At 40.3% G+C, this 15,059-nt stretch overlaps 1 pseudogene; it reads right to left on the reverse strand.

The window, feature by feature from the left end:
* Positions 1-1,480: 1,480 nt before the first annotated feature.
* LOC119619991 (small ribosomal subunit protein eS19-like) overlaps positions 1,481-15,059 on the reverse strand; it is a 36,464-nt pseudogene continuing 22,885 nt past the window's right edge.

Raw genomic sequence — 15,059 nt, forward strand, 5'->3', positions numbered from 1 at the left:
TGCCCATTGGCAAAGTTGAAAAAATATTTGTTGCCCCTTATGTCCTGGCATAGTTTCTACTCCCCAGGCAGTGGGGCCACAATGCCCTCCCACGCCAGCCACATCAGTTCTGGTTCCCTGATGGGATCAATACCAATCTCCCGGGTAAATTCAAGAATGTCTTGCTCACTTAAAATGTAGGTCTAGTTATAAACCTCCTCCAGAACTAGCTGATCTCCTGTGCAGAGGGGTGGGAGGGGTCGGTGAGGTCATCTAGCTATGACTCACCTGGGCTCGAACCCCGGCTGTATGACCTTAGGCAAGATGCTTCACCTCTGTCAGACTCAATAACTGCAAGCGTATAATTGAAACAATCTTGACAATCCACATCAAAAGCCTGCCAGACCCCCAGCCTGCTCAGGAGCTGGTGAAATTTCAAACGGAGGCAAGGCACCGTTGAGGCACCCTTGCAGGTTGTCCGTTTTCCACTTCTTCCCTCAGTCCCTGCCCACACTCTGGCGCATTGTGCACTCACTGGCTCACAAGCTTCCCTCAACTACCCCACCACTCTCCCTTCCCCACCTCCCAACTCCTCCCTCCATGAGATCCTCACCTATCCACCACCCCAGAAGGCTCTGGGTGAGGCTCTGGGTGAGGCGCAGCTACCCCTGTGCCAACCAACAGGCTCTCGCTCTGTTGCCTAGGCTGGAATGCAGTGATGTCATCACAGTCACAATAACCTTGAACTCCTGGGTTTCAGGGATCCTCCTGCTCCTGCCTCCTAGGTAGCTGAAAGTGTAGGTACAAGCCACCACACCCAGCTATTTCTTTTTTTTTCTTTTTTTTTTTTTTTGAGACAGAGTCTCACTTTCTCGCAAGGCTGGAGTGCAGTGGAACGATGTCGACTGACTGCAACCTCCGCCTCCCAGGTTCAAGCTATTCTCCTGCCTCAGGTCCCCGAGTAACTGGGATTACAGGCACCTGCCACCACACCCAGCTACTTTTTTTAAGAAAATTTATTTATTTATTTATTTGAGACAGACTCTCACTCTGTTGCCAGGCTGGAGTGCAGTGGCACGATCTCGGCTCGCTGCAACCTCCGCCTCCCGGGTTCAAGCAATTCTCCTGCCTCAGCCTCCTGAGTAGCTGGGATTACAGGCGCCGGCCACCATGCCCAGCTAATTTTTGTATTTTTTGTTTGTTTGTTTTAGTAGAGACAGGGTTTCACCATGTTGGCCAGGATGGTCTTTATCTCTTGACCTCGTGATCCGCCTGCCTCGGCCGCCGGCCATATTTTTTTTTTTTTTTTTTTTTGAGACTCTGTTGCCCAGGCTGGAGTACAGTGGTGCCATCCCCGCTCACTGCAGCATTTGCCTCATGGGTTGAAGTGATTCTCCTGCCTCAGCCTCCCAAGTAGCTGGGATTACAGGCATCTGCCACCATGCCCAGCTAATTTTGTATTTTTAGTAGAGACAGGGTTTCCCATGTCAGGCAGGCTGTTCTCAAACTCCTGACCTCAGATCTCAAACTCCTGACCGAGGTATCCACCTCGGCCTCCCAAAGTGCTGGGATTACAGGTGTGAGCCACCGTGCTTGGTCACACCCAGCTAATTATTTTTTATTCGAATGAGGCAATTCACTAACCCAGCATGGTTTGTTCTAATGTTTCTTGGTGGCAGCTGCCACCTGTCCAGCGATTCTGTCCAGATCTCTCTCCCTGAAGTGTCAGTTTGCAGCCCTCATCTTAGTCCTTTTCCACCATTTTCAGTCCTTCCAGGGCTTGGAGGACCCAGCAGGCCACACTCTTGGAGCCTTAGCTGAAGTGGCTGGGCATGACGCTATTTCTCTGACGACCCCTGTAGATCTTGGTCATGGAACCAACCTCAGCACCACCCCAGAGGTAGAGGTGCCACACTGTGGAAGCAGCTCAGTTGTAAAACCAGTACTCATCACCGGGAGCAAGCTCTTTGTGCTTGGCCAGCTTGATGGTGTCCACCCATCTGGTGACTTTCAGCTTCCCAGACTTTTTGAGAAAGGCTGCCAGAGTTCTGACGAACTCCTGCTGGTTCACATCTTTTCCACCCAGCTAATTTTTAAAAAAATATTTGTAGACATGAGGTTTTGCTATGTTGCCTAGGCAGGTCTCAAATTCCTGGCCTCAAGTGATTCTCCTGCCTTGGCATCCCAGAGTGCTGAGATTATAAGTGTGAGCCCCCATGCCTGGCCAGTAATAATAATAATAATAATTACTATTAAGTAATTATTATTACTTAATAGAGAAGGATTCTCACTTTGTCACCCAGGCTGGAGTGCAGTGGCGTGATCTCAGCTCACTGCAACCTCCACCTCTCAGGTTCAAGTGATTCTTCTGCCAATTTTTGTACTTTTGGTAGAGATGAGGTTTCATCATATTGACCAGGCTGGTCTCGAGCTCCTGACCTCAGGTGATCCAGCCACCTTGGCCTCCCAAAGTGCTGGAATTACAGATGTTAGCCACCACGCCTGGCCCCAGTAATTATTTTATGGAATTATTTCCTAGCCTAGACTAAACAGCAGAAACTCTCTCTCATTTATTTTTTCTTAATAGGACATTCCTTGGCACCTAATAGGTAATCAGTATTTGTTGATTGGATGAATGGTTGTCTGTTATCAGCAACTGGTGATACTGACTTTACAATTCTAAAACACACCCAACATGCATGGGCATTCTCATGCACCTCCATATCTGTGATCAAAATATTGACAATCCCCAGACACTGCATTCCTTATTTACTTCTTTCAGAAGTGGCCATGGAGGGCAACTTCAGGAGATTCCTGTGGGTCTTTGCTCCTCTTTCCTTACCCTGGAAAGAGTAGAGCATGAAATAAGGCCACTTAATGCTGGTCAGGGGGAAAATCTGCTGTTTTGCAGATGCATGTGGATGAAGGTACTGACCTGTGGTTTGAAGGATATTCATTTTCTGTTTTTTCTTGTAGTGTGCAGTCTTCCATAGCTTTATATTGGCTAAGGTTTTGCTGGATTTTTCTCAAATATTTCTAACTTTAGTGTTTTGTGCTTCTGGAGCATTGGAAATGGAGCACATCCTGTTTGACGAAGGCCAGTTATGGTGTAATGCAGGCAAGTGGAGATACAGATATTACATCAAGTTCAGATAACTGAGATGAGTGACAGAGTAAAAACACCCTTGATTAAGCTTTCTCTACAAAAGTGTAACTCTTTGTTAAAATATTATAACCATCAGCTCACCCTTAATGAAGTACAGTTACACAGCTATTCACGGTGAAGACACCATGATTTAAAGAAATGCATCTATTCTGTCTTCTTAAATCTACAGTTTTCTGAAGGCCTACTCACTTTGTTTCCCCAGGAATTTATTTTCTGCACCATACTTCTCTCTTTCTGGCCAGAAGCAATTTGTAATCCTGGTTCTCTGACTTGACCCTGGGCAGTGTTCACTGAGAAGCCTTGGATTTTGATGTTCGTTGAGGTAGATCTAAGTTTGGGTTAATCATTCCGTCTGTGTACTATAAAAATGACAACAGTGGCAACGATAATAAAACACCCAAAATACCTCCGTAACTTTTTGTTTCAGGTACATAAGAAAAGTGTAGAAACTTATTGCCTCAACCTATTATTTTCTCCCTAGGGTCATAACACCTTTAAATGTTTTACATTATCTTTCTAGGGGAAATCTAATCTCCCACTGCAATTTTTCCCACTGTGCATTTACATTTTTCAATACACACACGTACATATGCATATACACACACATACACATATCACCACCACACAATAATAACAGAAATTCAATCTTTCCTGGCATTTTAAAGCTTTTAGTGTCCATATGACTTTTCAAGGTAGGAAGCATCTCTGAGAGGGAGAGAGACGGCTCTGGGACCAACTTCGGCTGCGGCCTATCAGTGCCTTATCAGATACAGGCAGATTTCTGAAATCGACAAAGTCAGCTTCCGTAGACTCCTAGTTCTTCCTTTTGGTGACACCTTATTAGTTTAAGTCACTTCCACATTTTCTACAGAAACATTCCCAGTGTATGTGAAAAGTACAATTTTAATAGCAAGCAGAAAAAGAAAAGTTCCATATCGCTGTCTCTAAAGAGGGTGACGGAATAGAAGAACATGAGCTTATAATCATATGATTTATACCCTAGAAAGGCCACGTGAGTACTTCAAGGCACTGGGGGACAGGGGCAACATGCTGATTAAACACGCTGCATTGAAGTCAGAGTTCTGCATAAATACTATTATGTGTCACTGTTGATTTTCTCCTTTAGCACAACTGAAAATAAATTGCTCTCAGTGTGTCCATCATCTCACCTTGAATGGAGTTTCCTTAGTGTACAGAATATCAGAAGTGGGGCTGCCTTGCCCCTGCAAAATGGCGAAGTAGCTAAAGTTTATTTTTGCTGCCATCTTACCTCCTCTCTGCTTGCACCCCGATTTCCTGGAGTTGTTCCTTATGCTGGATCCAATCCCCTGTCCAATTCCCCAGGGCCTCCTTGCTGTCAGTTAATAATAGCTTTCAATGCTGTTATTCTTCTCAGAGTTTTTGCATTTTAATAGGACCCCTAGGGATTAAAATGCCTCCAGAACCAAAAGAGTGAATCTCTAATGGTGGAATTTTAGGTACCAGTGACAGGCATTGTGGGAGATTTCATGGGGAGGATTCTCTCAGAAGATAAACACCCCCCACAAAAGCTTTCAACTTGACTGACTTGGTATGGTTGACCCTACAAAAGAGTACAGGAGAGTGAATTAATCAGCCATGAAATACTGAACATTATTGCAAAGAAAGCCTTCAGCTTTGCTAATTATACTTTAATGTTTTAATCAACTTTTCAGTAAATGAATATGTGGTAATATTGGAGGTGTTTCCTGGGTGGGAAAATTATGCAGTATCTTCAGGAAAGTTCTTTGGAGTGACAGTGAAGTAGGGGGTGGAGTGGAGTTGTTGGGATGGAAATGCTTAGTAATCTGTGTTGTAGGTCTTAGCCCATTACTGAAGGAAGCAATCACATTGACACAGAGAGAATCGCCTGATGAACTCTTAGGTACAGGTGTGAAATAATAATAAACTCCATACTGAACTGTTGTTTCTGTATATGTTTTCTACATGGACAAAAAAAAAAAAGAAGAAGAAGCTGGGATATTCTTCTCACCATTGTTCAGCACAGGAGGATGTCAGATTCCTGCACTTTATTTGGACTTCTCTATCATTCTTTTATTTTCTCCTGCTAAGTAAACAGTGGAGCTTCATCCATTATTCAGCTATCAGAGACTCAGGATTTTCTGGTTGTGGAACTTGGGAATTCTTACATTTCTTTAAAACTGTGGAAAAATGTATTTGCAAAACTGCTGGAAAGGGAAATTAAGAGAGATATCAACCCCTACAATTTAATTAATCCTTGTGAGCTTCTCCCCCAGAGGTCTAACTTGAGTTTTTCTTTTTTCTTTTTTTTTTTGGTTGCCATTATTCACACTTAGCTACCTGTGGCAAGTACTGTGGAGGAGAAAGACTGTTGTAAACAGGTTTGGGAAGCACAGGAAGGAAGGGCTTTGAAACCATGCCGGTGAGAAAATGCATAGAGCGGCTGCTCGCCACTCTACCTTAAAGCTGGTAAACACACAGCCCTTCCCATAAGCCAAATGTTACGAATTCTATTTTTATAGCTCTTGGAAGGCTTTCTGCAATCTTTTCCATGTTGAATGCTGCAGTTAAAAGATATCTTTAGGAGAGATTTTCCAGATCAAAAGTCGCAGGTATAAGAATATTGAAAAGAATGTAAAATCTTGTGCATGCAAATATCTATTTTATTGCTTTCATCTTTTGAATCAAGGAGGCACAGTAAATGGCCCCTTTAAGCAGGGGAGTCATTATACCCTCACATTTTCTGTAAGATTTCTTGTGGGTAAATTGCAAAGCACTATTGGAGTATAATAGCGCAAGGCACTATTGGAGTATTTACTATTTTGTAAACTGCAAAGCACTATTGGAGTGTGCCTTCATTAGAATGGTGGAAAAGTTATTCTTGTGAATTTAATCATAATCTGCATCAGTCTGAGGTTGTAATACATTATTAAATGCAGTAGAGAGTGCTCAGAATAGAAAATGGTGGATTCTTTTGAGCCTGCATTGGTGAACAAAGAAAAGGAAGCACACTCCTTTCCTCTGTTTTTTTATTCTTTGATGAAGTGATTACTGTTAGAGTAATGGATTGCTGTAAACTTGATGTAATCATGATTTAATAAATCATTTGAAAAACTCTCTCGTGGTAGCATGTGAGTGTTCAGGTGAAAATAGTGACAATAATGACAGCTGACACCCAGGAAGCATTTGTTACATGTAGGGAGAAATGTCAAAAGAAGAAATCTAGTTAGAAAGATCCATAGCTTGTGAACAACCATATATCAAAAGTCACCAATATTATCGCAAAGAGCAGAGGCTCTCAGGGGAATGTTACAGGGCTTCATATCTTTCGAAATACTTATTAATGGCTGCAGGAAGACGAAGAAGACGCATGTGGAAACCTAGGTGGAATAGCCAACAAGATTGATGAAACTACTAATTTAACATAGAATCCAATGATAACAAATATCTGAGCACTCACAGTTTAGATCTTCAGGAGTGGGTACATATCATATTGGGGATTCTACAATTTTAACTGGGAGATCCAAGCACAAACAACTAAAATAAGATGCAATTAACAAGATGTGCACTTAAGCCTGCATTCGAATCCCTGTTCTAACACTAATTTGTACAATCTTAAGCTAGTTACACTTAGTCTCTAAAATTCTCAATGTTCTTATCTAGAAAATGGGATAATATTAGTGCCTAGAATAGAACTTAATAGGATAGGCCATGTCAAATATTTAGCATAGTAGCACCCAGTACCTTTTAGCTATTATTACTATCATCATAGTTGTTATTAAGAATAATAAATATGGATAATAAACATGGCCAGCATGGTGGCTTATGTCTGCAGTCTAGCACTTTGGGAGTCCAAGTCAGAAGGATTGCTTGAGGCCAGGAGTTTGATACCAGCTTGGGCGACATAGTGAGACTCTGTCTCTAAAATAATAACAATAATAAATACTATAGTAGAGTTATTTAGTCTTTGTAGATAACTGCACATTTAATCAAGATAATGATGAATTTTAACATTTAAACAATCAGTTGTGCAAGAAAGGATTGGGGAAGTTTGGCTTAACAAATGTACATGTGAAACAGAGTGAAAGTTTTTGTTAACCAGTGGTGTAAATGAGCTAGTGAAAAAGATAATGGCTAAATGGATAAAAGCATATTGCCCAGGTTGCGAAAGTTGAAAATGCCTTAGTATTCTAAAACAGTCAGATCTTACGTGAAGGACGGGCCCAGTTATGAACAGCCGGCTCTTTGAGCTGGACTCCTTAGAGATGCCTCTAGAATCTTGAGGGAGGTGATAAAGGATACAGTTAAGGGCACAGAAAAAAGTTTTGGAAGGGACTGGGTAACTGCTTTCAATGGGTTTTCAGGCATCTCACTGATCACACACATCAATTTTATTTATTTATGTATTTATTTATTTTTTGAGACGGAGTCTCACTCTGTCACCCAGACTGGAGTGCAGTGGCTCTGTCATGGCTCACTGTAGCTTTGACCTCCCAGGCTCAAGCAGTCCTCCCACCTCAGCCTCCCAAGTAGCTAGGACTACAGGCCTGCAGCACCACAGCTGGCTAATTTTGTTTCTTTTCTTCTTTTCTTTTTTTTAGACGGAGTCTTGCTCAGTTGCCTAGGCTACAGTGCAGTGGCGCAATCTTGGCTCACTGCAAGCTCTGCCTCCGGCTTCCTGTCATTCTCCTGCTTCAGCCTCCCCAGTAGCTGGGACTACAGGCGCCCACCACCACACCCGGCTAATTTTTTGTATTTTTAGTAGAGATGGGGTTTCACTGTGTTAGCCAGGATGGTCTTGATCTCCTGACCTTGTGATCCACCTGCCTCGGCCTCCCAAAGTGCTGGGATTACAGACGTGAGCCACCACACCCAGCCCTATTGTTGGATTTTTTTCTTGAGATGGAGTCTCATCTTGTTGCCTAGGCTGGAGTACAGTGGTGTCATCCCCATTCACTGCAATGAGTGGAGTACAATGGCTGGAACTTGGCTCAGTGCAACCTCCACCTCCTGGGTTCAAGCAATTCTCCTGCTTCAGCCTCCCAAGTAGCTGGGATTACAGGCGTGTGCCACCATGCCCAGCTGATTTTTTGTATCTTTAGTAGAGATGGGGTTTCACCATGTTGGCCAGGCTGGTCTCGAACTCCTGACCTCGTGATCTTGTTTTTGTTTTTATAGAGGTGGGGTCTTGCCATGTTGCTCAGGCTGGTGTTGAACTTCTGAGCTCAAGCAATTCTCCTGCCTTGGCATCCCAAATTGCTGGAACACACATTGATTTTAATTTATAAAGGTGACTGAGCAGCTGTGATGGAAAGATTTTTGTTGCTTCTACTTCCCAAGAGGAGGGGCATGGCAGGCCACACAGGGCCACACTGGGGGAAGGCCAGTGTTGGACAGGAGGTGGAGAGGAGTGAGGAGAGGGCATGGGCCAGTCTTCATTGTGTTTTCTGTGGAACAAGCGTGGTAGGGCAGGGGAAACAGCTTAAGATTGGTTAGTTTGAATGACGCCAGTGGGTTTAGGGGCAGAGTGGCTGTCCCTAGTTGTCTGGTACCTGGCCCCGCATTGATTTTGGACAGGGAAAGTATTGGCCTGGTATGTGTTAGATACAGGAGGTGGTTGGAGTATAGCCTTTGGATTGGCTGGTTTGTGTATGAAAGGCACTCACACAGATCAGTCATTTATCGTCTTAGGAATTAGCTAGCCCCGAGGAGGGGGTCAGTCTCTCTTACTCAACTAGGTCCTCCAAGAGGTCAAAACATCATAAAATATAAAAACTAAAAACTGTGATTAATACATCAGAGTACAAGCTGTAGCTCCAGGGGAAGAACCAGGAACTACGGGGAGAATTTCTAGAGAGGCAGATTTTAGGGAAAAAGGAAAAGAAATCTTTTTGTGAAACAGGACCATTGGAAAGTGGAAAGAATGTCTTTGTGACATCAAGAATGCCTGAACTCAGATATATTCTGGGACGGCATAACCAGCTTGCTCATGTTGTAGGTGGGATTCCTTCGAGGACTGGGAGGTTGGAATAAGGTCCAACTCATAGATCCCATTAATCAATGGCTGATGGCCTGCCTGGAAGGAAATCGGATGTCCATTGCTTCTCTTCATGTTCTACTTCTTAACTTCTTGGGAGTAGAACTAACTTAGAAAGATTAAAATTCAGCAATGGGAATAAATGACATTTTTATTTATAGTTGTAATAACTGGGGCTCTGACGGGAAGGACTGGAAATCAGCCACTGGAAAAAAGAACCCCTGTTTTAGTGCCAGTTAAGTGGGAGCCAAGTGGCCAGACGCCTACATTAAAAACAATGGGCTGACCTTGAGTTCTCCTGAGAAACCAGAAACTATAAGGTTTGTATTGGCAAAGTCTTTCTGTGAAGTCATTCTTCCACTAGAAATATACTGAGCTCTGGCTTGGCCCTGTCCACTGGGGATTTTACTGTGTATTAGGACCATTTTTTTAAGAATCAGCCTACTTTTTTTTTAATGGTTATCTTTTTAAGTCTGTTCTTCCATTAAGTATTAAAAGATGCTAATGGATGGTAAGATTCTCAGTTTCCTCTTCCTAAACAGGAAGGAACAATACTAGAATGATCTAAAGATTTCCTTCTGATTCTAAAATTATTTGATTTTGTGACGATATTCTCTGTTGACTCTCAAAACTCTATTCCTTGAATTGACTCTACTTGCATGAACTATACACTGTTGTTGACAGTGTACTGTGTGCCTGCCTAGTGTTATTCTAGGCATTTCCATTTGTTATCAGATAGGTAGGGTTGCTCTTATTTTAGAGCCAAAGAAGCAGAGACTCATGTTAGTAACCTGTCCAAAATGAGGGAGCTAACAAAGGGGAAGATTAGGGAAGACTAAGTCTCTCCCTCTAACTCTTCCTGTCCTATTGCAGAGTTCCATATTACAGTGATGAGCATCAGAAGCTGTCAGGAAATGGCTCTGGGAATGCCATTCTTTGTTAGACAGTAAAGCCACTGCCTCTGGCTTGGAAGTATTGATCACTGCATCTGAGATTTGAGAATTGAAGGCGGTTAACTATGGTCCCACTTGCCCCTCTCTCCAGATGAGGGTTTGTTTCTTTCTGGTAAGGGTGTAGAGGAGAGAGAGACAAGAGAAAATATCCATTTAAAAATCATGGAAATATTTTGATGTTTCTTTCATTTAATTATTTCTTTTTATCCCATGTTTAATATCAGTTTCTGTTTGTTCCAATTCTACTTAAGGCAAGAAGAAACTTCCCTTTTACTTCTAAAATTCTGTTAATTTTTTTCTTTTATATTTCTTTTAAAATTTTTAAAATATTTTTTGTGGGTACGTAGTAGGTATATACATTTGTGGGGTGCATGATATATTTTGATACAGACATATAATGTGTAATAATCACAACAGGGTAAATGGGGTATCTGTCACCTCAAGCATCGATTATTTCTTTGTGTTGCAGATATTCCAATTAGGCTCTTCTGTTTCGATATGCAAACACGGATACTATCTGCCTTGCTTTTAAAATCCATCTGAGCTCAGCATGCCTTTCAAATTGGGCATTTTAAGGTAATGAAGGTTGTTTGAGAATCCTGGACATTCAGTGCTCACTTGAGGCACTTGAACTCTTATCCAATCCTAGAAAACAGGCTATTTCCATCTGGATGGCCTCTAACTTCTCATGGGAAATATAACAGATTATTTTCTTTCTCAGATACGGGTTGCTGGATCTCCATTTATTTTGTCAATCACGTGGTCACCATAACTGAAAGCGTCATTTTATGTGTTATTGCTATGAAAAACCTCAACTTTATTTATTTTAAAATGAACACATCAACTATGTCAGGTGTGGTGCTTTGTAATGTACAAAAAATCGGGAGTGGGAGGTTCATTTATAAATTCGTGACATTTAGGCTGAAGCATCTGTTGGGACTTTGAATTGTCTGGAAAATAGATACTAACCAAGGAGGCTAAACAGTTTCTGTGGCCATCTGTTCAGAATTAAAACATGGAGGAGAAATTAGATTAATCATTCTACAGTTTGAGGAATTCAGTATGAAGATCTGTGTTTACTGTGAATGCCTCCATTTGTAAGCATTTGAATGAAAGTTTTTCTACATCTGGCTTCCTCTATATACTTGTGAAAATGAACTTTAAGCTGTGTGTGTGCGTATGGTTGTGGCATGTGGTATGTGGCACATGAGTGACACAATTTTGGGGATATGGTGGGGGCAGGTGAGACAATTAGCCAAGTGACTAGGCATATCACAGGCTTTAAAGTTAAATAACTTTTGGGTAAGAATACCTTACTTTTCTCAACTGTACAAGAGAGTAATAAAAGTATTTACTTCATAAGGTCTTAAAAGGATTACTTAAGATAATTATTGCATGTAAAGTACTTAGTATAATCCCTGGCACATAGTAAACACACACTAAATATTAGTCACTATTCTGTGTCAACATTTATCATCATCATCATCACCATTATCACCTTCGTTCTCTTATTTCAAAATACAAAATGAATTTTACACCCTTCAAAAATAGCTTTCTTTAGATTTATTTTCTAATAGGTATTTACTGCATTAGTAACAAATTAAATGGTGTGTGTGTGAGACTGTGTGAGTATGAGCATAAGTATTAGTGTGTGAAAGTGTTGATGAGTGTGTGTGTGTGTTTTAGTGGATCCAATCTTTAAAAACGCCGATCCATTTAAATTAATTGCTTCATCTGCAGAACTACTGCCTGGTATTAACAGAGAATGACTCCTTTCTCCCTTTTAAATATACAGATACACTGTTGAATATGTTGTTACACTGAATGTTAAAATAATGACTAATACACAAGGGGCCAATTTAGCAGGAACTCTTAATCATGACTTCCTGCAATTGGGCCTCTGATGGATGTATATAATTACGGGTCAGAAACTGTAGATAACAGAACACTGGAAAATTGAGTGTAAGGCCAATGCCAATAGAAATCAGCCCCCAAGCTCCTTTCAATGTAGATTTTAAGAAACTGAAGCTATCTTGGGTATAATCTTGCTTCATCTTTGTGTCTCCTCTTCCACTTATTTTGGACTCCCACTTCAATCTCACCATCCCCAACCAGCAGTTCATAATGACCAGAACTCTTCCTCCCTCCCTCCTTCTCTCCTTCCCTTCCTCCTTCTCTTCTTCCCTCCTTTCTTTCCTTCCTCTTCCTCTCTCTCCTCCTTTATTTCCTTCTTTCCTTCCTCCCTTCCTCTTCCCCGCTCTCCTCCTTCCCTCCCTTCTTCTCCCTGTTTCTCTTTCCTCTATTGCCCTTTTTTCCCCAATACATCAACTGGGTATACACTATGTGTCAAGCCTTGTGCTTGATTAAGTGGTGAATAGTATAGACATTTTATTTGCTTTCATGAAATTTACAGAGCAGACATTTAAAAAGTACACACATAATTAATGTTAACGTTTATGACAATGAAAGAGAAGTTCACAGTGCGTGAGACTTTGTAACAGGGGACTAACTTGTGTTATGGTGGATTGACAAGAAAAATCATTATGGCAGGATTACCTTTGAGCTTGATGGTGGAGGAGGAGTTCACTAAGTGACACAGGCAGACAGGTATTTTTATTAGAAGGAATAGCTCAGCTTATATGAAGGCTCCGAGACAGGAAACGTCACGGACAGTGGAGAACTGAGTCTGGAAAGAAAACAGCTGGAAGAAGAGCAGCTTGAGGCTTTTGTCTTTCTTCTAAGAGAAGTGAACAGCAATGGAACGACCTTCAAAGTGATTGTATTGAAATATTGTATTTCAAACATAATGAAAATTATACAGTATAATAAACAAAGGTATGTATGCACGATAAATAACTTCTTCGGGTTGGTGATTTATCTTGTTTATGATGTTTTTTGACATACAATAAGCTTTAACTTTTAATTTAATGAAAGAATGTCGTGTTTTCATTTATGGTTTGTATTTTTCATTGTCTAGTTTAAAAAATCATTACCCAAGATGTTATTCTAAGTTATTTCTCATATTATTTTCTAAATTTTTAAGAATCTGATACTTCACTTTTAGGTCTTGAATCCAACTGAAATTTTTTGGGGTATGGGTGTAATTTTACTCTATTTTCCTTATGAATAATCAATCATTCTAGTACCATTTGAGTTTTTCATCCTTTCTCCTTCCCTTAATTTACATTGTCACTTTTTCTATATGTCTAGTTTTCATATATGTGTGGTTCTCTTTCTATACTGTCTATTCTGTTCCATGAGTTTACTTGTAGACTTCATTACTATAGAACATGCAATGTCTTGGCATTTTACATCATAAATTGTTGTTCTAGCTCTTGATATTTGTTCTCCATATGAGCTTAAGGAGCAGCTTGTCAATGAAAACCTCTTTGGGGCTTTTAATCAGAATGGCTTTACATTTATAGATTAATTTTTAAAGAACTCATATCTTTACTCTGAGTTTTTCTGTCTATAAATATAGTTGCTCTCTCATTTATTCCAAAATTCTTGTATGTCTGTTAATAATTATTTTTTATAAAGCTCTTATATATTTTTGTTTGTTGGATTAATACCAGGTATTTCTAATTTTGATAGGAATTTTCTGTGGTATTTTTAAAAATTATATTTTATATTACATTTTAAGTGGCTATTACTGGTGTAAAATAAAGTGATGTTGACTTTGTATTTAGCACCTTACTATACTCTCTTATACATTCAAACAATTTGTAAGATTTTAAAAATATTGGTTCCTCTTCTAATAGCCAAGTAAGCTCCAATCAGACTGAGCTTTCACCTTTAATAACTATATACAAATTGAACAGACAAACAAAAGAAAAGGAAAATTAAATAAAGCAAAAAGAGAAAACAAAAGCAACACTAGAAGGCACTGGAAGGTGAACCAAAGCAGGAATATTATGAAAGGGAGTTGATGCTTGGAAGAAGGCAATGACTCTAGATGAGTGTCTCATTTTTAGACAACTGAGGGGATTCTGCAGCATGTGAGGCAGCTAAAATTCTGAGAGAAAATCTATAGTATTTCTGGCATGAAGAACCAGAGGAAAAATTTAAGCAACAGTCTCTGGAAAGTTAAGGAGGAATCTCAGATAGCAGAGAGCCAGAAAGGGAATCTCCAAATTGTTTGTATAAACTCTGCCCAAATCTTGGTTAACACTTGAGCCATATATATGTGAGGCAGACTCTGAGAAGCTCAATCAATAATATAAGAAGTGAACTGAGATTTGAGTTGCTATCAAACATACAGAGTTTTTACTTTGAGTCTAGTCATATTGTTGCCTTGTAAACAAACCCAAACAATCCATACTCTTTGAAAGACTAATGATAAAACCCAGAGATTCCATAACATAATATTCACAATGTCCAGGATAAAATCCAATATTGTTTGGCTGCAAAGATTCAGGCATATGTGACCCATTCTCTAGGGAAAGAAAATCAGCAGAGACCATTCCTGGCTGTTGAAATTATCAGGCAAACTGTATAAAGCAGCAACTATAAAAATCCTCAATGCTGTAAAAGAAAATATGCTCAGAACTGACAAAGGCAGAGGAAATTTTAGCAGAAGAATAAGAACTCAGAAATATGGAAATTCTCAAACTAAAAAATCAAATATATTAAATTAAAAATTCACTAGACAGTCTTAACAATTGAATGGAGATGACAGAAAATTATAGTTATCTTAATGATTGATCAATGGAAATTATGCAATATGAAGAACAGAGAGAAAAAAGATGAGAAAAACTGAACAGAGCCCCAGAGAACTGTGGAGAAATAATGATATCCAACATATGCGTAACTGGGGTCCCGGAAGTAGAGGAGAGAAGTAATGGACAGAAAACATTACTTAAAGGCAATGTGCTGGGCGTGTTTGCTTACACTTGTAATTGCAGCAATTTGGGAGGCTGAGATG

This window comes from Chlorocebus sabaeus, chromosome 9, assembly GCF_047675955.1.
Source record: "Chlorocebus sabaeus isolate Y175 chromosome 9, mChlSab1.0.hap1, whole genome shotgun sequence".
NCBI classification, from domain to species: domain Eukaryota; kingdom Metazoa; phylum Chordata; class Mammalia; order Primates; family Cercopithecidae; genus Chlorocebus; species Chlorocebus sabaeus.